General features: G+C 36.9%; 1 protein-coding gene across 2 annotated transcripts in view; it reads left to right on the plus strand.

The window, feature by feature from the left end:
• LOC149155126 (ARM repeat superfamily protein) overlaps positions 1-23451 on the plus strand; it is a 134117-nt gene that overhangs the window by 109825 nt on the left and 841 nt on the right. The gene's annotated exons all lie outside the window — the stretch shown is intronic.

A 23451-nucleotide genomic window follows, 5' to 3' on the forward strand; every position in this document is an offset into this window, starting at 1 on the left:
CTCTTGTAGTCTTCCTCCTCTGTTCCTCAATCTATTGAGCCACTCACACTGGAGAAAATCATTTTCTCTTGTTGTGTCTCCTCTCTTGTGTCTTTACCTCTTCCTCAGGCTTCTTTTTATAATCTTCATTAAGATCTTAGAGATCAATGGTTGAGCTAATTTCTCTATCACTTAAATAATTAAATTATTTATCCTTGGAACTTAATAGTTCACAATAATTATTTGAATTTAATTATTTTATTTTCCTAAGTTAAATTTAGGAAGTCCACATGGGGTAGCTCAAGCGGCAAGGGCCGTGGAAATGAAGTCTCATCGAACCGGAAGTCTTGGGTTCAAATCTTGGGCTACCCTCCCCCGTAGAGGGGTACATAATGGACATGTAAATCGGAGAGTCCCGCCCCACCTTACAAATTTTTTTTTTTTAGGAAAAAAGACATAAATCACTTACTCCACCAGGCAAGCACCTAAAGAGGCAATAATCATCTTCCACATGCTAAGACACCAAGCCTATGCAGAAGACCTTTTGAAGCTACTATAAGCTTCAACAATTGGTTGGCAACATTTCTTGGCTGGTGGCAAAAAAAACATTTCACTTTGCTAGCATCAAACATATTTTTATTTCCCTTCGAGGTAGCTTCTTCAGTGGATCCTTGCTTGGCCTTTCCCTTTCCCTTAGAGATAAGGGCCAGGTTCTCTTCCTCCTCATTCTTCTTCTTTTGATCTCCATCCTGAGTCTCTTCTCGGATCTATTCTTGTATGAAATTATCCCATAGCAATTTCCTGGTGGGAAGATGCTATCATCCAACGATGTATTTTACGAATACATCCCACTGCTTTGTAAAGCCATTCAAGGCCATAAACACCAGTGCAAAATTGGGAATTGTTTCCCCTACGACTTCCATCTCATCAAGCATTTGCATGAGCCTGGTAAGGAGGAAGTCATGTTCTCTCCCTTGGACATCCTAGTGTTGTGGACCTTGCCCCTAAGCACCATCTTCCGATTTTAGTTGTCACTTTGGTACATTTTAGTAAGTGCATCCTGTTATCGCCGCCTAACCCACACCTCAGTCACGTGGAAGAAATATTCAATCCGTTGGGTGTGGCCTTGTGGGCGAGTCTTGAGTCAAGTTTATAGTCATTCTATCTCAACTTCTCTATCTAGGCTAACTCCTAGTGCAACCAAGGGGGGTGGTCCCTAAAAAATAACTAAGGTTGATTAAGCTATGGAAAAACAAGAAAGTATTCTAGGAGTTAATTTGATTACACAAAAGCACATTAAGCAACAACATATAATTTATATGATTGACAAGCATATAATCAAATGACAAATTTAAATAACAAGATAGGGCAGTGCCAAAAGTAAATGCTTGTGCTATTGAAAATGGAACCTGAGCAAATGTAATCGTGGCCCAATAAAGTATGTTGTTGAATTTTTTGGAGAAATGCTCTTGGTAATTTCTATTATGGTTGAGTTCACTTGGAATTAGTTAAGTGAGTACAAAATGGAGAGGCATATATTTTGATCCGCATGTGATTGCGAGAACAGTAAGTTAATCTATGGTTTCCTTCCTTTGTGGCTTTTATCCTTTCAATGAAAACAAATGAGTTGCTTGGAGATCCAACGAGAGAAACTTGGTTTCATGGCATTCCCCTGATTTCACAAGTCAACAAGAAGTGTTTCCAAACTCACAATAAAAGTTGAATGATTTTCCCTAATTAAGCTATCCAACACAACGAATGCTCCTCTCTGAATCATGCCAAAGGTCAAACTATCGCTTGTGATGGCCGAGAGCATAACAGGAATTTGGAGGGGAAAGTTCGTTAATTTATTTGCAGAAAAGAATTGTATATAAAAATATTAATTCTAATATATAACTTGAATGAAATCTAAACTAAGAAAATGAATGCTTTGCGGTGCTTGGGTTTTTATTTTTTTATTTTTAAGTTAATTTTAACTGAATTAGAGCAAAATTAAACAATCAAACCATAAAATGAGACAAAACACAAATCTCCCTTGTGTAGGGGGGATGGGATGCTCAGGGGATTCCCACTAGCTCCCTCAAGGTTACAATGTTTGCTTAGGAAGGTTTACAACCCTTTGAAATAAAGGGAAAGGTTTGCTACCCCTTTTTCAACAAAAGGGAAGAATATGGGTGATTTTCAACGAAGAATAACTCAAGGCGCTGATTCATTAGTTCACCATCTAGCTGGATGAGATGATAAGAGTTTGGATCAAGCACGTCACAGATGATGTAAGGTGTTGCCCACAGGCTATCGAACTTTTCATGTTTCCCTAGCTTTTCTATTTTTTTGTCCCAGAGTAGTACATGTCGCCTCTCTGAAAAGTTCTTGGCCTAGAAGACTTATCAAATGCTCTGTTGACTTTATCCTAATTCTTGCAACTGTGATGAAAGGCCTTCCTTCTAATTTCTTCTAGTTCTATCATTTGATTTAACTTGTTTTGAAGTGCTAACACACTGGACACTTTTGGTGTACTAGCAAAGTGACATCCAAACCATATACTAACTCAAAGGGGCTCTTTCTACTAGCACTTTTCTTTGTTACTTTGTCGACCCACAACCCATACTTGATTTTGCTATCCCATGACCTTTTATTGTCTCCTATTGTCTTCTTAGTGATAGTCATCGAATTTTTATTGCTGAACTTTGCTAGTCCATTTCCTTGGGGGTAATGATTTGATGAATTGGAGATGACAATGCCATACTTGAAGCAGAAAGAGGAAAATTCTGCCGAGCTGAAGACTTGGACATTGTTAGTTGTAATCTTGGCGGTGTTGAAAAGTGTAACTAGGTTCGGTCTTCATAATGTCTAATGAAATCATGATTTTATGTTATTTGATGAAAAAAGAAAAAGAAAATAATATTATTGTTTTGAAGCATGGGTTTCATGCTTAAGGTCATTTTATTTATAGGTCAAGCACCTATTGAGTTCTTCTAGGGATTTGTCATAAAGTCTAGGAGTCAATTGGGTCATGGTAATATGTAAAACCCCTTTGGGCATCTTGTATTATGTAAAAGAAATTTATTTGAGTCATAAATGTTGAAAAGTGTAACTATGTTCGGTCTTCATGATGACATGTAATTCTGATTTTTGTAAATGATGAAAAGAAGAAAATAAAATTATTATTGTAATGCTTGTTTCATGGGTTTCATGAGCAAAAAAAGTTTTAGAGGGCTCCCATTGAGAGCCTTTAGGTTTTGTCATTAAAGTCAATGAGTCAATGTCATGTATGAAGAACCCTTCTTTAGGTTTTGTCATTAAAGTCAATGAGTCAATGTCATGTATGAAGAACCCTTCTTTAGGTTTTGTCATTAAAGTCAATGAGTCAATGTCATGTATGAAGAACCCTTCTTGGGGATATTACAAATGTATACGAGTCTATAGAATTGTCTAGAAACCCTCCAAAGACAAGCACAAGTTCTCGTCTTCAAGTCAGCCTCAAGATGAAGTATAAACTCATGCCGACTCACCTTATATGGAGACACAACTATTCGGATTTATAGGTCAGCTTATTATATGGGACAAACCATTATATATAGGTGGGCAGGATCTTCGCATTAGCGTAGTTAAGTAGTTCAGATCTCACTCTGAAATTCGGATGGGCAGTCACAGTGAACAGTTCGTGTATCTCTCTGAAGTTTCGGATGAACAGTGGCAGTCATCAAGTTCGAATCTCCACAAAAGAACAAGTTCGATCTCTCTGAAATTCGGGTCACAGTCACAGTGACAAGAAAGGAGTCTAGTTCGGATGTCAAAATACATAAGGAACTCAGATCAGTGGTGAAGGAACGAGGAAATGTTTAGGGCTAATCACAGAAACAAGAGTTCGGATGTCTGAGAAAGAATCTTTGTGCTAAAGTAGAGATACATAGTTCAGACAAGGGTACATATAAGCTATAGTTCGATGCTATAATGGAGACCACAATTCGGTAGAAGCTACAGTATAGTGGCAATGATTTGTGCTATGCTTCGGTGCTATTATAGTTCAATATTACACAATGAGAAAGTCTCTACACTACCATAAAGAAAGGGTCACCACCAACAAAGAGATCTTGGTGTTATGTGAGTGACAAAGTCTCAATGATGATGGTATCTTGGTGCTAAGGAGGTCGAACAGGAAGAGAAGTCAGAATGAAGAAAAGAGTAGAAGATTGACAATCGAGAACTTGTTTCTTGGTCCTGGAGGGGCTAATAGGTTGAGGGTCTTGGTCTTGGTATTCGTCAATTGGAATCTCTATAAGAAGAATTTTGTGTGGGTTTTCCTCTCAAAGAGTGAGAGGTTTTGGCCCTGGCTCATAGGCTACATTCTGTGTCTCTTGTCTATTTATGTTCATGCATTGGTAGCTGTTTGATGAAGAAGAACATTAATAATATAAGTAGAAGAAGATCCTAAGCACTCACAAGCAGTTAATTCATGATGCCCTAGATTTCTCAGCACAAAATCAGAGCTAAGGTGTCAGAGTGAAGAAAAGGGCATGCAAACAAAGAGACACTTAAGGATTTGAGTTTCAAGAAAGGCTATAAGGCAAGTTCCCTCTCATTGAAGCAAGGTTCCCTCCCTTATCCTTAAAGAAAATCATCCAAGGAAGCATCAAGACATCCTCATCAATCACCATCATCAAAGGGAGCTAGATCAAAGGCGTTGTCATCATAAAAGAGGCAATCTCCTTTTTATTGAAGAAGGGATTTCATTTGGAAAAAGATCATCCAAAAGGGCACTAATACATCTTCATCAACCACCATCAAAGGGATCAAGTTGAAGATTTCATCTTCACTTGTCAAGTATCTTTATTCTATAATCTAATCTAGTAAAATGGCTTCGTTTTGCAAGGAGATCTATAAGCTGGTTGGGTCATTAAATTTCCTTGCATGGAAAAGGAGGATAGAAATAATCCTTGAGGAAAATAAAGTCATTAGAAAAGTCTCCAAACCATCCGAAGGTCAAGTACTTTTTGAATACATGGAAAAGGATCTAAAGGCTTAACAAATTCTTATGGAGACCAAGATTCTCTCATATAGCAGGATTGGAGAAATCCAAAGGTGATATATGATAAGATGGTAAAACTATTCTTTGAATATGCGATAGGAAAGGTCATATCACTTAGATCTGATGTACACAAATTGAAGGTATCAAAGGATGAAGGGATATCTTCATAAGATCTCAACTTCAAGATCTGGGAGAGATGATACCGGATAAGGAGATAATCCTCATTTTTGTAAATGCACTAACTGATGAATAAGGTAACAAATGTCTATGAGGATAAGAAGGCTATCCCATTCAACAACTTGTGGTTTCTATGCAAGATAGAAGAAGACATGTTGAGGGAAAAAAGTATTCAGACATTTCTCGAAAGGAAAGAAAAACATAACTAAGATCCTATGCTATGAGCATTACAGGAAAATTTGTCCTAGGCTCTAAGAAGGGCAATAACAAGGAAGATAGAGAAGAAGTCCATTTCAACGAAGAAGTGTAGGAAGATGAAAGAGGAAAAGCATTAGAAGTAAGAGCTTGTGACATCATCATAGTAAACATGAAGGATGTCTGGAACAAAATCTATGGCAGTGAACTATGAAGGATATAGCTCTTGGGAACCTCATTGAAAGCTCAAGCAACACTTATGGGAAAAAGGAAGAAGTCATCCAGGACAAGTCTCATCATACATCAGTCAAAAGGAAACACCTGCTGGATAGGGATATGCAAGATCGTCAAGATTATTTGATGGAATATTCATCGGAAGGTTCACCAATCTAGAGAGGAAGCAAGTGCTTCATCATGAACTCCAACTTGTGGAATTCATGGGATGATGGTATGATGACATAAGAGATGATGTAGATCAAGGGGTTGAAGCTCTTTTCAATCAAGGAAGCTGCTGCAAGAAGCCTAGATGACCTAAAGGTAAATGTGGTATGTGTGCTTGTATTCAATATTATAAAGTCATGTTGTATGGTTGTAGGTAACATGGATCACTGCTCTATCTTGAGAGTCATGATCAAAGGAAAGGAATCTCCTCCTATGAAAGGATGCCAGAAGGCATGGGTCACACTAGATGAAATTGACATAATATGCCCTCATATGAAGTATGAGGTTGTTGACTACAATTAAGGAACTCTGATTGGAAGCTCCTGGGAATGAAATGTGTGAAGAAAGGAAGGAAGAGATCGTGAGATATGCAACCATGGTAAAGGCAATCAACATCTGGAAGACCAAGAAGATTTGACTAGGAGATCTCCCGGAAAGATATGAAGACTCTGATCGAAGTTTGAAAAAGATGGAGACTCTTGACAATGTATATCTTTGGGAGATATGTCAACATGTATGCAAGATGCTGATGCAAACTGGAAGATGTCATGATGAAAGACCATCACAAAGGTAATTTTGATTTAAGTGTTCATTTCTTATTTTTGAACAAATATCTGGATGGGCTTATGCAAGACTGCCAAAGGAAGAACTGTGGATGTCTTCCCAGAGGACCATGTAGAAGGATGTAAGATCCTTCCGAAGAAAATGGTATGAAGAAGGCAGCATGACATGAAGCAAGGCCAAATGTAGACTGATGAATCACTTTCTGATGAAAGGAATGATGACATGACTGACTCATGAATGAAAGTGATGGATGGTCTGTGCCCTATGAAGAAGTTCCAAAAGATGAAGACTCCGTAACAAAGAAGAAATTCATGACATTGAAGGAAGGAGTTCTTCAAGCAGCTGATTGTCCCATCATCTCCACCTAAGGAGCTGCTGTAGGTCCCTAATTAAGAGGGAGCCTGGAAACAAGTTTCTTACTTGGAAGAAACTTGGAAATTCCTAAGCCAAGAGGGAGCTTATGTACATTCCTTCTGTAGGAATGAGTACATTCCTTTATTGGAATTGATATGTCCTCCCTAATTGAGAGGGAGAGATAGACACATCATTTTGGTCTTCACCTGGGAAGACAGAATGGAGGATTGGGTAAACATCTAGCATCCGATGCTCTTTGAGGATGAGATAGAGCATCCAAGATAAGAGTAGTCGTAGAGGACCGATATTCTCTGAGGACTGGCTATCTAAAATACGAATAGTCCAAAGAAGGTCATACTCTGTGAACACCTGGGTGGAGCATGTACCTTGAGAGACAACGATGATGGTGTTTATAAATCATTGGTCTCGCCAGCATTGTGCTTTGGTCTAGTGGAGAGATAACGCATGTACCTTGAGAGACAACGATGATGGTGTTTATAAATCATTGGTCTCGCCAGCATTGTGCTTTGGTCTTCACCTGGGAAGACAAAATGGAGGATTGGGTAAACATCTAGCATCCGATGCTCTTTGAGGATGAGATAGAGCATCCAAGATAAGAGTAGTCGTAGAGGACCGATATTCTCTGAGGACTGGCTATCTAAAATACGAATAGTCCAAAGAAGGTCATACTCTGTGAACACCTGGGTGGAGCATGTACCTTGAGAGACAACGATGATGGTGTTTATAAATCAATGGTCTCGCCAGCATTGTGCTTTGGTCTAGTGGAGAGATAACGCTGTTAGTCAAGGCCTTGCTATGTGACAATGTTGGTTGATATGATGCTATACAGATGGGTTACCAATCCGATTCTTCTTATGAGATTTTTTTTAGATTGAGAATGACCAAGTACCATTATGAATACCTCCCTAGTTAAGAGGGAGTGTTGAAAAGTGTAACTAGGTTCGGTCTTCATAATGACACGTAATTGTGATTTTTGTAAATGATGAAAAGAAGAAAATAAAATTATTATTGTAATAATAATTGAACAATACCAAGTCAATGAGTCAATGTCATGTATGAAGAACCCTTCTTGGGGATATTACAAATGTATATGAGTCTATAGAATTGTCTAGAATCCCTCCAAAGCAAGCACAAATTCTCATCTTCAAGTCGGCTTCAAGATGAAGTAGAAACTCATGTCAGCTCACCTTATATGAAGACACCTATTCGGATTTATAGGTCGGCTTATTATATGGAACAAACCACTATATATAGGTGGGCAGGGTCTTCACATTAGCATAGTGAAGAAGTTCGGATCTCACTCTGAAATTCGGATGGGCAATCACAATCAACAGTTCGTGTATCTCTCTGAAGTTTCAAATGAACAGTGGCAGTCATCAAGTTCGGATCTCCACAAAAGAACAAGCTCGATCTCTCTGGAATTCGGGTCACAGTGATAGTGACAAGAAAGGAGTCTAGTTTGGATGTCAAAATACATAAGGAACTCGGATCAGTGATGAAGGAACAACGAGGAAATGTTTAGGGCTAATCATAGAAACAAGAGTTCGCATGTCTAAGAAAGAATCTCGGTGCTAAAGTAGAGATGCATAGTTCGGACAAGGGTACATATAAGCTACAGTTCGATGCTATAATGGATACCACAGTTTGGTAGAAGCTACAGTACAGTGGCAATGATTTGTGCTATGCTTTGGTGCTATTATAGTTCAATATTACACAATGAGAAAGTCTCTACACTACCATAAAAAAAGGGTCAGCCAACAAAGAGATCTCGGTGTTATGTCAGTGACAAAGTCTCGGTGATGATGGTATCTTGTTGCTAAGGAGGTCGAAGAGGAAGAGAAGTCGGAACGAAGAAAAGAGCATAATATTGACAGTCGAGAGAACTTGTGTCTTGGTCTTGGAGGGGCTAATAGGTCTTGGTCTTGGTCTTGGTATTCGTCAATTGGAATCTCTATAAGAAGAATTTTGTGCGGGTTTTCCTCTCAAAGAGTGAGAGGTTTTGGCCCTTGCTCATAGCCTACATTTTGTGTCTTTTCTCTATTTATGTTCATGCATTGGTAGCTGTTTGATGAAGAAGAACACTAATAATCTATGTAGAAGAAGATCCTAATCTAAAGTTGTAAAAAGCACTCACAAGCAGTGACTAATCAAAAGAAATCATCTAATTCATGATGCCCTAGATTTCTCAACAATAAAAGTCCCTCCAAGACAAGTCAACCTAGCTATAACAAGTTGGCCTACATGAAAGATCAAGTTGGCCTCATGGAGGCAATTAGTACTCTTGGAAAGCCTATATAGAAGAGGCATTCGACCTCATTTGAAGTACACACACAAGACATACGAAGAAGAAAGAAAATAATTTCGATCTTAAAAAGAAGTCCTAAGGCAAGCGAATTTCAAGAAGGAAGCTAAGTTCGATCTTAAAAAGAAGTCCTAAGGCAAGCGAATTTCAAGAAGGAAGCTAAGAGTCAAATTTTTTGGGTCTCTCTCTCTCTTATGTGTAATAGAATTTTGAAGTTGTTGGGGTCGAAGTTGCTGGGAAAATTGTTGGGGTCGAAGTTGCTAGGAGGTCAAAGTTTGTTGTTGTAAGATGTGTAAGGAAAGCTAATCAAGAAGGTTGACTTGGTCTTGGAGGGGTCTTTGTCAAGGTTCATAGTTCTTGGAATTCATCATTTGAATATTCTATAAGAAGAGAAGAATTCTTTGGGTTTTCCTCTCAAGTGAAGAGGTTTTGGAAAATAAACCCTCCAGTTTTTTCTTGGAAAATAAACTTCATTAGAACATTTATCCCAAATTTTGCCGAGATAGTAAAGCCCATTCTCATACTTTTAAAAAAGGATGCAAAGTTTGAATGGAGTGAGCATGGAAAGAATGATTTTAGAGATATCAAGGCCTCAATTACAAAGTCTCCTGTTCTAATCAACCTAAGTACTCCAAAGATTTCCAAATTTTCTCCTTCCCATCCGGAGATACTATTGTGGAGGTTTTGCTCTAGAAAAATGATGAAGGGCAAGAGTAGGCCATTGCATTTATGAGCAAGGGTTTGCATAGCTCAGAGTTAAATTACAATATTATAGAAAAGCAAGCCTATGCCTTAGTCAAATCACGTAAGCATTTGAGGGTCTATATTGGGTATTCAAAGATAGTGGGATAAGTACCCCACTCAATAGTAAAGGACATATTAGCCTAGTAGGATTGCTTAGGAGTCATGGGGAAGTGGGTCTCTAAATACAAGACTACGACTTAGAGATAAAATCCACCATGTTGGTTAGAGGTCAGGGCCTGACATAGATGTTAACAAAAGGAAATGAGAAGGCATTGGGTGTAGTATGTCAGAACAATTCTTTAGAATCAATGATTTCATCAGAGCTTTTGAAATTAGAGTAGCTTGATTGGTATGTTGATATTGTCTTTTTCCTTCGAAACCTTACATGCCCAAATCATCTAATAAGTTGTAAAAGAAGGGCATTAAGGTTAAAAGCATTTATGTATTGCATAATGCAAGATGTACATGGGTGGAGGAACCCCGAGCGCTTAATACTTAGATGTGTTGATGAACTAGAGTCTAGGAGACTTGTGACTGAATTTCATGCGGGATTTTGTGGAGGACACTATGCAGCTAAAACAATAACCCACAATATCCTAAGGGCAGGCTATTACTGACCAACCATTTTTGTAGATGTGCATAAGTTTGTCGGAGGTTGTTAACCATGTCAACTATTCATAGGGAAACATAAACTAGTAGCCTTGCCTTTGTAGCTAGTAATATTTGATGCACCTTTTCAACAATGGGGCCTAGGTTTCATAGGCCAACTCAAAAAGAATTTGGGTGATGGGTATACTTGGATTTTGATTGCTATTGATTATTTCACTAAGTAGGTAGATGTTATACCCTCCAAGTGGGCAAACGATAAGGTCGTCATTGACTTCCTAGAAGACAAGATTATAACAAGATTTAGTGTGCTTGCCAAGATTACAACTGACAACGCCAAAGCCTTTAGCTCATCAGAATTTTCCTCTTTCTGCTTCAAGTATGGCATTGTCCTGTTCCATTCATCAAATTATTACCCCAAAGGAAATGGACTAGCAGAGTCCGACGATACAAATTTGATAACTATCATTAAGAAGACAATAGGAGACAATAAAAGGTCATGGGGTAACAAAATCAAGTATGCTATGTGGGCCGACAAAATAATAAAGTAAAGTGCTACTGGAAAGAGTCTCTTTGAGTTAGTATATGGTTTGGATGTCATTTTGCCCGTACAATTGAAGCTTCCAATGTATCAACTCCTTTAGGGTTTTGGTTTAGGCAGAGATGCAGTTTAGAATAGGTTAAATCAGATGAAAAATCTAGATGAAGTTAGAAGGAAGACCCCTTTGATCAGAGTTGCAGGAATCGAGATAAAGTAAAGAGGGCATTTGATAAGTCTTCTAGGCCAAGAACTTTTCAAAAAGGCGACAAAACACTAATATGGTACAAAAGAAGAGAAAATCCAGGGAAACATGGGAACTTCAACAACCTATGGGCTGGGCCTTACATCATCTGTGACGTGGCTGGTGCAAACTCTTATCATCTCAACCAGCTGAATGATGAACCGATGAATCTACTTGTGAATGGGCAACTCCTTAAGTTATTCTTCACCAAAAAGCACCCATATTTTTCCTTTTTGTTGAAAAAGGGGCAACAAACCTTTCCCTTTATTTCAAAGGGATGCAAACCGTCCTCAACAAACATTGTAACCTTGAGGGAGCTAGTGGGAGTCCCTTAGGCATCCCATCCCCCTTCTCGACGGGGATTTGTGTTCTGTTTCATTTCGTGGTTTGCTTGTTTAATTTTGCTCTAATTCTATTCAAATTAACTTGTAAGAAAAAAATACCCAACCACCGTGAAACATTCATTTTCTTAGTTTAGATTTCATTCAAGTTGTAGATTAGATTTCATATTTTTAGATAGATTTTATTTCTTCAAATAAAGTAACGATTCCAAGTTCCTGTTATGCTCTTGGCCATCACAAGCGAAAGCTTGACCTTTGGCATGATTCAAAGAAGAACTTGTGTTGCTCTGGATAGTTTAATTAGGGAAAACCTTTCAATTTTTATTGTGTGTTTGGAAACACTTGTTGTTGACTTGTGAAATCAGGGGAATGCCATGACACCAAGTTTCTTCCTGTTGGATCTCCAAGCGACTCATTTGTTTCCATTGGAAGGATAAAAGCCACAAAGGAAGCAAACCATAGATTAACTTTTCCTATAATCACATGTGGATCAACATACCGCCTCTCCATTTTGTACTCACTTAAATAATTCCAAGTGAACTCAACCATAATAAAACTACCAAGAGAATTTCTCCAAAACATTTGACAACATTGTTGATTTTTAATGTACCTTGGACAAGAGGTTTCCCATGGGTTAGTCTCTACCTAGGGAAAAGTATCCAAAATAATTCTTTTCCTAAGTGTGACTTTATAAAGTGAAAGTGACTTTATAAGTGGTAAAGTCAATGTCAAATTATAAAGTGAAAAGTGGCTTTAGATATAAAGTACAATGTGGGTACTTTATTTAATGGGTGAGTTAAAAAATAGAAAGTGAGAATTAAATGCACATTTATTCTCATCCCTTAATCTAAATGAATCTGAGCCATTAGACCTTAGGGTTGCACAAAAATCATTTAGGGAAACAAAAGGGGGAAAAGAAAAGAGAGACTGCATTCATTCTTCATGAGAAGATTGGAGAAAGGACGCTGAGAGCTGGAGAAAAGTTCTGAAGGAAAAATTTGTTGCAGCAAGCTGAAGGAGTGATTTCTGGGCAAAGATGGGCATGGAAATCAAGGCATAGAAGACAATAAAAGGTACAGTACGAACAACATCGAATGCTATGAGCTGCATGCCGTTTGAGAGAAGTTTTTGAAAAAAATCCATACAGTCTGTATAACGGTACGGAAAACCGTACAGTCTGTACACAGTTCGTACAGTACAGTTTGTACAGTCATATCCGTACAGTATATATTTTCAGCTTCAAGTGGGCACAGAAATTGAGGCAAAGTGGGCACGATTTTCAATGAGTTTTGGGCTAAAGAGATAAGTTGTATTTTGCTGTTTTGTTTTGTCTGCAAATGTATTTTTCCTGAACTTGAAAGATAAATAAATTTGAAGAGCTTTCTAACAGGTTTTCCCCGGAGAAGATTGAAGGGTTTTTTGCCTGGGTTTAAGTTGACCAAAAATTTCTGTATTTTTATGTGTGTTACTGGTTTGGTTATGTCCATATTTATTTTCAGCATGTGTTGACAGTCCCATGTGTTTTAATATGAAAATTTCACTTACAGAATTCGATATGTTGAATGTATGTTTATGGGAAAGGGCATTTAACTGAAAGAGAGTGATAAGGTGAAATTAAAACCGGGTTGAGTCATCAAATTTCAACATGGTATAAGAGGTACAGGCTAAAAATGGCAGTTTGAACAATAGATAGTAGTTTGGGACAACAAACTGAATTTTTGGACAACAAATTTAGTTTGGACAGAAAACTGATATTTTGGGACAACAAGGTGAAATTTCACATAGAATGAACTTTTGGGACAACAAGGTGTGCTGGAAAGTTCATTTCTCCATTTTCTTGGTTTTGTAAATTTTGGACAACAGTCATGGCCATGTTCTTAAGGAGAGAGGGCAGACTGGATGGGATATCCAACTATGTCATTTGGAAGGACAAAATTCAGACAGTGTTTGAGAAGGCAACAATTTGGGACATAGTGCGGCAAGTGGTTGTACTTCCTACTGCTGCAAATGAACTTGCTGAATTCACAAAAAATAATACAAAGGCAAAAAGGATTTTGATGGACAGTCTGAAGGATCATGTGGTTTCTCAGGTGAGAGGAAACACATATGCATATCAGATGTGGACAACTCTAACCACTCTCTATCAGAGTACCAATGAGAGCAGGAAGATGGTTCTCAAAAAACATTTGAAGAACATCAGGATGACAAGGGTTGGAATGTAGTTCATTATCTTGGCAGGGTCAAACAGGTACGTGATGATTTAACTGCTATTGGTGAGGTAGTTGCACCCACAGAGTTAGTCAGGATAGCTGTAGCGGGACTTCCTAAGTCTTGGGAGGTCTTTGGAGATGTTACCTCTAGGGAGAATCTTCCCAATTGGGACAGATTCTAGGATGATTGTGTGCAGCATGAGATACATAAGATTGGCAGTGGTGAGGTGAAGATAGCAGATGAGGAGTGTTGATTTTTAATGTATCTTGGACAAGTGGTTTCCCATGGGTTAGTCTCTACCTAGGGAAAAGTGTCCAAAATAATTATTTTCCCAAGTGTGACTTTATAAAGTGAAAGTGACTTTATAAGTGGTAAAGTCAATGTTAAATTACAAAGTGAAAAGTGACTTTAGTCATAAAGTACAATGTGGGTACTTTATTTAATGGGTGAGTTAAAAAATAGAAAGTGAGAATTAAATGCACATTTATTCTCATCCCTTGATCTAAATGAATCTAAGCCATTAGATCTTAGGGTTGCCCAAAAGTCATTTAGGGAAACAAAAGGGAGAAAGAAAAGAGAGACTGCATTCATTCTTCATGAATAGATTGGAGAAAGGAGGTTGAGAGCTAAAGAAAAGTTCTGAAGTAGACATTTGTTGCAGCAAGCTGGAGGAGTGATTTCTGGGCAAAGTTGGGCATGGAAATCAAGGCATAGAAGACAACATAAGGTACAGTACGAACATCATTGAATGTTGTGTGTTGCACGTTGTTCGAGAGAAGTTTTTGAAAAAAATCTATACAACAGTACAAAAATCCGTACAGTCCATACGAAGTTCATACAGTATAGTCTATACAGTCATATCCGTATAGTACATATTTTCAACTTCAAGTGGGCACAGAAATCGAAGCAAAGTGGCCACGGTTTTCAATGAGTTTTGGGATGAAGAGATAAGTTGTATTGTGTTGTTTTGTTTTGTCTGCAAATGTATTTTCCCTGAAATTGAAAGATAAATAAATTTGAAGAGCTCTCTAACAAGTTTTCCCCGGAGAAGATTGAAGGGGTTTTCCCTGGGTCTAAGTTGACCAAAAATATGTGTGTATTCTTATGTGTGTTGCCGGTTTGGTTATGTCCATATTTATTTTCAGCATGTGTTGACAGTCCCATATGTTTTAATCTGAAAATTTCACTTCCAGAATTTTATATGTTGAATGCATGCTTATGGGAAAGGGCATTTAACTGAATGTGAGTGATAAGGTGAAATTAAAACCAGGTTGGGATTGCAGGAAACTTTTTTTTAGTCATCAAATTTCAACAAACATACTTCATTGGGCCACGATAACGTTTGCTTGGGTTCCTTTTTCAACAACACAAACATTTAAATTTGGCAGTGGTCTATCTTGTTAATTAAATTTGTCATTTGATTATCTGCTTGTCAATCATAGAAATTATATGTTGTTGGTTAATGTGCTTTTGTGTAATCGAATTAACTCCTAGAATGATTTCTTATTTTGCTATAGCTTAATCAACCATAGTTTTTTTAGGGAATATCCCCCTTGGCTTCACTAGGAGTTTGCCTAGATGGTGTAGTCGAGGTAGAGTGACAATAAACTGGACTGAGGTCACAGGGGTGGGTTAGGCGGCGATAACACATCCCACATCTCTTTGGCAATCATTTTCTCAAATAGATGGGAAATTAGGTGATCTTTCACCCTGTCCAAGATGATCGTTTGTGTGCTTGCTTCTTTCACCTCATGGAGATCTAGGGCAATAGGATCTGATGCTGGCACAACCACCGTGGAGTTAACAAAGTTCTACAACTTGTTCTCCTTGAGAATTACTGTGATGCAAACTTTCCATTGAAGATAGTTTGAGGCTCATACTAATCTGTCTTCATACTTGACAAGGTTGCCGTGGTAGATCAAACCCTTGAATAACTGTTTGCTAAAAACCTTAGAAGGAAAACAAACACCTTTTAGCTTTAACCTATGCAATGCTTGAATTTCTTTCAGAGGCTTAGTTCTGAAACCATGGTAAATTTTCTAAGCCCAACAATCAAATTAATGTTCCATTAAATTTTTATACCCAAATTTTATTTTTATTGAAAACCCCAAACATTTAAATCTGAAATCTATGCACTGTTAACATAGGTGAGCTTCTAACAATTTATGCACACCAAAAAAATAAATTTGAACACTCAATTTTTACATAGCTATTTACCTTGGAAAATATCAGTGTGGGCGAAAACCAAACAAAGAGGGATTTTATTAGGTTTCAGGGAAATATTATAGCAACAGTACCAAAGATATACAGCCAATCAACAGCCTCAGATTTCAGTCCTTCCCAGCTGCTTCCTACGGCCTGAAGCACGGTCTCTTTCCACATCAGCGTACGACCCTTTCTAGTGTGGGACTCAACCTCGTTTCCTGTTCACTCAGCCCAGAGTACGTCCCCTCTGCTTAGTTGCTTGACTTGTCTAATTTTCGCCCAAATCGACCCTCTTCTCTCTTACTCAAAGTGACGCTGAAAATAATGGGTGCTTTACTCACTCATTACAGCAATTTATAATTCTTTCAAGGCGAAATACCATGGTTCTATACCATGGGTCATCATTTAGCCTAAGTTTACATTAATTAATTAAATTAATGTACTTTTCCTATGTAGAAATTAAGAATAATTAAATCTGCTGAAATAAGCAATTATTAAGCTGTCTTCTGCTTGCTTGGACACAAGGCCTATGCAGAGACACCTATCCAAGCTACAATTTTTGTCACTATTTCCATCTCCTTGGCCGTCTACTTTACTTCCTCTAAAGTTATTTCTGGTATTAGGAGGATTTTATTTTTCATTTGTCACGAGGGAGGAGATGTTGTTGGTTATTGTCTCCATTGTTGTGTGGCGGTCTTTGACTGATGCTGCCATTAAATCATTGTAGTGGGGGCAAAGCTCTTTCTCAATGCCTCTATGGCCCTTGTCTAGCTTTTCCCTTTGTTGGTTCTTTAAGGAAAGTATTTTGTTGCAATTTCTCCTACTAATTGTAACATAGCTCTGTTCGTGGATTTGTGATTTTTGTCACCAAAGCATTTCCTCTTGTTGAGCTTTGATGCCTAGATATTTTTGAATATTCTCCCCTTGAATTTTAATCTCCTAAGTCATGCCTCTAGCCACGATTTCTCTTTGGACTGCCTCCATCTATTTTTCTAATGCTTGTTTGGCTTCAAATATGTTTCCAAGGACTTCTTTGTTCCATCCTCTGAGTTTTGTTTTCAGGTTTTTTAGTCTATGTTGAATGCTGTACATTTTTGATCTTGAAACTCCACCTACTTGCACTAGTCGTTTATGTTGATTTTTTGTAGCATCGGGAGGTATTCCCGCATGCCAAAAGGCCCTTCCAAGTTGGCCAAAGAAAATTGAACAAAATGAAAAATTAAAATTATTATTTTGGGCTTCATGTAGGCTCCAAATGTCAAATTGGCTCCACAAGTGAATGGTTGTGATTCTTGGTCAAAGTCCACCCCATTTGTCTAGTACAAATACAAGTTGACCTCCATTTTGACCAATTCAGATATCGCACCAACATCTTCTGTTCTGATCCACATGTGCGAAGGAGGAAATCTGAAGTTTGACCAGATATTGAAGCTGCATTTGACCAATGCTGACCTGCTCGTTTGACCAAATCTGATCTGCCTCATTTTGACCGAGAATCAGGCTACTGTTTGACTGAAAATTCTGGACTTTGTCCACAGGAAGGACTGTTTGACTGTGTTTGACCACGGGTCAAAAATAGACCCGAAGTTGACCACAGCAGACTGTTTGACTAGGCCGAGAATTGACCAGAAGTGATTATTTTGAGGGTTTGACCAGTGTTGACTGGTTGATTTTTTGACCAGGTTTGACTGGTATCTTTGACCTGATTTTGGCACAGATTCGTAGATTTTTATTTTATTTTTTTTGAAATTGTAATTATTGCTGAAGAACAATTTCTCCTAAGGAAAGTTTGCTGGGTTTTTCCCAAGGTTGGGTTTTCACGGGGTAAATTTGTTCTCTTTGGTGCTTGGCTATCTCGTTACAATCCTACTGTTATCATTGCATTATTGTTGACATTTTCTATGTAAAATTGCTCAATGATATTTGTGGTGTAAGATAAATTGGTTGATGTATCATGAGGAAGTAATTATCATATTAGATCAGTTTCTATTATAGAAAATTCAACACTTTATGTCGCATATAAATTCTGGTTGTGTGAGCCATAATTTTTCACAATGGAATGGGGAAGGTCTATGCGATCCTATATTGTCCAAGTTGGTTTGATTGGCTAGTGATTTGATGCTGCACTTGGGAGGATTTCCACATCCATGGTTATTCAATGCCCCAGAAAATGCCTTGAGACCAAAATTTTATCTAGGTAGACTGCCACTTAGTGATGCCCCCCCTTGTTTATTTAATATTATTCCAAGTGTGGCATCTGTTACATGTTTGTATGTTGATCATTCGAAGCTCTTCAGTCAAATTCTTGAAGTCTTCCTTAGGTGCATGGACCTTTGGATCATAGAGGAATGCTGCACAATAGCGAAGAGAAGTATTGGTGAAACAATTCCTTTCTTTGTTAGTATATGTAGTGATCAAGTGATCCCATCTTACGTCAATCTAGTTTTCTCAAGTACATTGGCACCATTATTATCAGAGTGTTCTAATGGTTATCTTGGTCAATATTTTCCAGTGTCAATAGGTGTACTTAAATAGGGCGTCCAATGTTGTTCCCTGGCTTACAGTCCTTTGGGCTTGATGTTGTGCTAACTACTACAGTGAAGGGCTTCTTGGAAGGTCAGAGCTGCTTCAGGCTGCTATTCCCACAAGACATCTACTCAAATGTGTATTACTAGTTTCTTTACTTTTACTATGAGTTCTTCGGCCCTGGATGTTAGGACTCAGGAGTGTGGTCTTAACTCTTTCTTCAATCCCAACCACCATTGGAGTAGGTGAATGCAACCCAAGATTACACTCAATGCCTCATCAATCCAAGCTACTCTTCCAGCCTCATCAATCCAAGCCACTCTCCAATGGACAATATCCAACAAGCACTTGGTGTCAGCATCTGCACTATTGATTTGGATGATGAGCAGGGGTAACGCCCTCCTCTCCTTGTGGCAGCCACATCTTTGTCCTGGTTATGTTTCTTTATTGGATTTCCTCCACTTTATAGGGTTTTCCTTTTTGGGATAACCTAGTTGTATGCCTATGCTCATGTCATTTTGTTTCCTGCTTCTGTTGTACTCATATTTCATTTCATCTCATTTCGAGGGAGGGTGCACTTATGCACCCATTTGTTTTGGTTTGGCTATTATTGTTGGTTGTGTTGACCACTACGTGTCAACTACCCATAGCAGTACACCCCCTTTTTCTTCGCAAAAAGGGATAGCGCTTGATCGACATGTCCATGCCATTCGACAGTCATCGTTGACTTGATCATATTATGTTGTAAACCCAGTCTGCATGTGTGAATTGTAAATAATCTTAGCAGATATGAATCATGTATGTAAATTGCCTAGGTGGACCTAATTTCCTAGTGATAATCTACGTTCCGGAAGGTTTTTTGTCTCACCGATCCATGATCGGTAGAGTTTTCCTTCAGCCTAACCCCAAAGCCGGAATGGATTTTGTCATTAGAATCTTAGGAGAATCCTAGTGTGTTAATCTGCTAGATTATAGTTGTGTCGCAAAACTGGGTGGTTTATGAGGGTCTATGTCAAATGGGTTTTCCCCCTTGAGATGTAAAGTTGTAAAAGTCATGATGTAAAGTGCCTTGAGGGTTAGAAAATGTTCTAATCCCCTCATAAAAGTCCTAAGTCCTAGGTCCTAGGTGATTTTTCCAAAGGCTAAGTTCGAGGATCCATTTAAAAATAAATTAAAAATTAAAAAATTAAAAAATAACTAAAAAATAAAAATTTAAAAAATAAAAAATAAAATAAAATTTATAAAATAAATTAAAAAATAAATAAAAACTTAAAAAATAATAAAATAATAATATTTTGAGTAAATAAATGCAGAATTTCATTTTTTTAATGCATTAAAAATTCGACGGATGAGATTAAGACATATCTTGATCCTCATCGACAGTCGAGATTTTTTTGACGTGGATCACTCGAACTAGCTGTTGGGAATTTCTCCTTTAAATAGGGTGCTAGGGGTCATTTGAGAGCATGAGATCTGAGAGTCTGGTGCTAATGAAAGCTCTCTTGTAGTAATTTTTTGTGCAATAAAGAAAGACTTTGGGGTTAAAAATCTTGCTGGTGTTACTCTTCTGGAAATGCTGTAAGATCTTTATTTCTTTCTGCATAATTTTATTTTCAGCTATTGATTTTAGCTTGATGAAGATTGATTCAGGCACAGGTATCTTGTCTGATCTCTAGGGTTTGAATGATAGTTTAGGTTTTGAAATATAATGGCAGGTATCTCCATGTGATCTGGATTTCACTATCCTTTTTTCCTTCTATGTTAATGGTTGATTGTAAGCTGTGCAGGAAATCTTAGTTTTGAGTTTACCGGGCATTAGGGGAAGTTCTTGGCTGAACCAGCCAACTCCCGGGTTGTGTTTTCTGAAAAAGCCCACCCAGTTCTTGATCCCGGGCTTATCATTCGAAATATTTTTATGAATGCATGCAGGGTTTTCTAAAGCGTTTTACATTAAAATTAATTCTGATAATATTACTGTGGATTATTGACAAATCTAGCTGTTTTAGAGCCTGCAGTTTGTGAATATTGTAATTATTTAGTTAGGGTTTTCAGTTTCGTTTCTTGCACATATTATTTTGGCTTTTCTTTTCTTTTGCAGATTGCAGGTGCAGGTTTTGAGAAATAATTTCTTGTGGGGTTTTCAGCAGGCAAATCTGCACCAACAGGATCTTAAAAAAAAAGAAAGCTAAATACAGGGCAATTTAAAATTTACTGGAGAATTTTCAGGTTTTCTCTGAAGAAATTCGAGGGTTTTTCCAAGTTATATGTTTGCTGCCTGGGATTTCATTTTGACAAAAGGTTTCGAATTTTTTTTTTTATGCTGTCTACGTCCTGGGGTTTCATTTTTTTTATTAAAATTCTGGGCGAACTGTGTGAAAACTATTGATGTTTTGCTGCAGTCAAATCCATGCAGTGTTGCTCTGCCTCACTCTCAACTTGCATCGAGCCATCTTCAAACTGCTTCATACCCCTGCGTTTTTCCTATATCTCTCTACGCTGCCCATTGCTCGTACAACTCCACGCAGCTGCCAATCAAATTTGCAAAGCAAATCTTCAGCTATCTCCACGCAAACCTGCAAAAGGAAAACGCTGCCCAACATTCTCATGCAGCCATATATACACGCTTCTGCCTGCTCCTTAACGCTGCCACAGTTACGCTGCAATACATTTGCCCGTCCTCTCTGCCTGCATTTTCTCATCCTTTCGCTGCCTGGTCCGTACGCTCCTAAATCTGCAAAAAACGAATCCGCAGCTGCTCACTACTTGCAAAAAGATTTACCTGCATCCCTTCTCCCTTCATTTCTTCCGCCGTCCTGCTACCTCCGTCAAACACTTCTGACCTGCACGCACTTGAAATTTTTTACATATGCTACAGGAAGTTTAGATGTTGGTTCAACGTATTTTTTTTTTGGGTTACGTTTTATTGCAGAATTAAAACTTTAGTTTTAGTTTAGGACATGCGTTAGTTTTTCATGTATTGAATTTTATTTTAATTTTTAGAATTAGATTTCTTTAAAATTAGATTTTAGTATTGTTTAAATTTTAGATTTTAGTTTTGCTTTATTTTTATTTGTTAGTAAATCAAAAAATCAATAAAAAGTAAAAAAAGTAATAAATAAATAAAAATAAATGTGCTATTTTTAGTTTTTATCTTTGATTTGTTTAGCTTAGGGTTTGAATTTTGAATTAGATTTTTCTTTAAAGTTTATTTTTATTTCATAAAAAAAAAAATAATAAAAAATTTAAAAAGAGTCTTTTTTTATATAGATCATAATTTTGATTATTTTATAGTTTTAGATTTAATCCTTACTTTAGATTTTAGGTTTTGTTGTATAGTTTATGCTTTTGATTTTTGATCATGGTTTTAATTTTTTTATTTATTTAACTTATAGTCTTTAGTTATAGTGTGTTTTATTTGAATTTAAAATTTAAAAAATATATAAAAGATATAAAAAATCATAAATGTTTTAAAAAAATAAAAAAGGGTTTTCGCTTCAGTATTAGATTTTGAATAAGTTAGATTTAATTTTGTTAAAAAAAATAAAAAATTGTTTTTCCCTTTTTACTTAGTTTCTGATATATTTTGGTTTACGTTTATTGTAGTTTAATCTTTATTTATTTATTTTTAGTTTAGTTTTGTTTTATGTTTTAGTTATAAAAAATTTCATTAAAAAAAAAGAAAAAAAGTTAATTTGAGTTCTTAGTTTAGATCGGTTTTTTTAATTTGGGATACTTAAGTTTCTAGCTTTGTTCTATTTGTTTTGATTTTAAATCTAGAATTTTAAGATCATAAAAAAAAAAAAAAAAAAAATTCATAAAAAATTTTCTTCATATTTTGTTTAGATTTATTTGATTTTAAGAATAGATTTTAACAATTTTAAGTTTTATTTAGTTTAGTTTAATCTAGAATAGTTTTAAGTTTTATTTTAGTTTGTTTTATTCTTAAAAAAAAAAAAAAAAATATTTAAAATTTTTCGAAGAAGCTTAATAAAAAAAAATTGAAAATTTCATTTTTGGCGACTTTTGCCTTGTTTATGTTTCATTTCTCTATGGCTAAATGCACTTAAAGGTTTAGTTAAAGTTAGCTGTGCGAAAGTGGCAACTGATCAGCATTTAAATTCTGTGATCTTTTAAAGCATTTAATTTTTCTTTAAGTTTAATTGCTAGATCATCGTGAATCTACTGGATATCTTGCATTGCTTGGGTCATTTGATGATAAATGTTTGTACATCTAATCATTTAATCATTAACTCCACAAGGCACTGGTCTATTAATTTGATAAAATCTATTTAGTGCTGGTTTCCTTTCGTGTCTCCCAAACCAACTGATTCACAGTTGGTCATCCATTTTCCTATGGGGTCTACCCCCTTAGCCGTGGGAGACAGGCTTAAACGGAGAGATCGGGGATCAGGGTGACAGCCCCCGGTCTGAGCGTTGTCGTGACAATCTGTGCGACAACAGGTTGTAATCCCCTGTTCTGTTGAACTATTTTGTCCTTTAGTGGACATAAATACAATTTTCAACTTTTTACTAAATGTGCTTCCTCTTCCATGAATGTAGGATATTAATCCTTTAGCACATTAAAGATATGTAATGCTGGCTCTGTTCTTAGAGGAGTCCTTGTAGTTAGGGCCATGAAACACGTGTCAGTCTTGTTGCAAATGTTGTATAAGTTTTTAATGATAAAATTAATTTTTGGGGCAGACAAAGCCAACAACTTTAAATTAAATTCATAATGCACAGATTAAAACTTTTATATTTACTTATGGTTATTGCAAAATAATTTTGATCCATGAGATTGAAATTACCACAGAATGGTATCTCATATTGGTTTGGTATTAATTTTAAGTTCAGTGAGTACATGTGATCCCCTTCTTGTTTGCTGAAAAAGAGCATACCCTATTTACATCTGATAATGAAATGCTAGTATGTCTCATGATGCCTTGAATGAATTAGAAAGCTAGTCTCTGGTTT

Source organism: Pinus tabuliformis, chromosome 9 (assembly GCF_031772625.1).
Source record: "Pinus tabuliformis cultivar Carrire ecotype Pingquan chromosome 9, CPIR1, whole genome shotgun sequence".
NCBI lineage: Eukaryota > Viridiplantae > Streptophyta > Pinopsida > Pinales > Pinaceae > Pinus > Pinus tabuliformis.